This window comes from Buceros rhinoceros, unplaced genomic scaffold, assembly GCF_000710305.1.
Source record: "Buceros rhinoceros silvestris isolate BGI_N320 unplaced genomic scaffold, ASM71030v1 scaffold12529, whole genome shotgun sequence".
NCBI classification, from domain to species: Eukaryota; Metazoa; Chordata; class Aves; order Bucerotiformes; family Bucerotidae; genus Buceros; species Buceros rhinoceros.
In genome coordinates this window covers 5,273-5,670 of record NW_010432161.1, presented here as the reverse complement: position 1 = coordinate 5,670, position 398 = coordinate 5,273, and the positions used below count along the sequence as shown (strand labels likewise).

Here is a 398-nt window from a genome sequence, read left to right as displayed (position 1 = left end):
GTACAAGAGACCAGTCACCGCCAGCTGCTCTTCACGCCCGCTGCTCTCACCATCCTGTCCCTTGCAGCAGCCCGAGGTGCAGCAGGGGTGCAGGTGGGCTCTGTCAGGGTTACTCCTGCTGGCAGCGCTGAGGCTGTTACTTGGGGATGTGTTTCCATGGCAAGCTTTACGGAGCAGCACTGCGGTCTGGCAGTTTGGGAAACCACACACGAATGTTTGCATGCAGCTACGAAGCACTGAGTCAGAAAAGCCACAAGCTCGTGAGAGATGCCCTGCTGTGCCTGAGCATGGGGAACATCTTCCCAACGAGCAGACCAGCAGCCTCGGTTTCCACACTGCAGAAGCTGCATCCCCAGAACAGACAAGTGGCTGGTGGCTGGCGGCCCTCGCCCCCCCCC

The 398-nt window shown here is 60.1% G+C and overlaps 1 protein-coding gene across 1 annotated transcript in view; it reads left to right on the top strand.

Moving 5' to 3' along the window:
* Positions 1-398, top strand: part of LOC104500077 (ankyrin-1-like) — a gene marked incomplete at its 3' end in the record, with an annotated part of 51,682 nt that overhangs the window by 46,337 nt on the left and 4,947 nt on the right. The gene's annotated exons all lie outside the window — the stretch shown is intronic.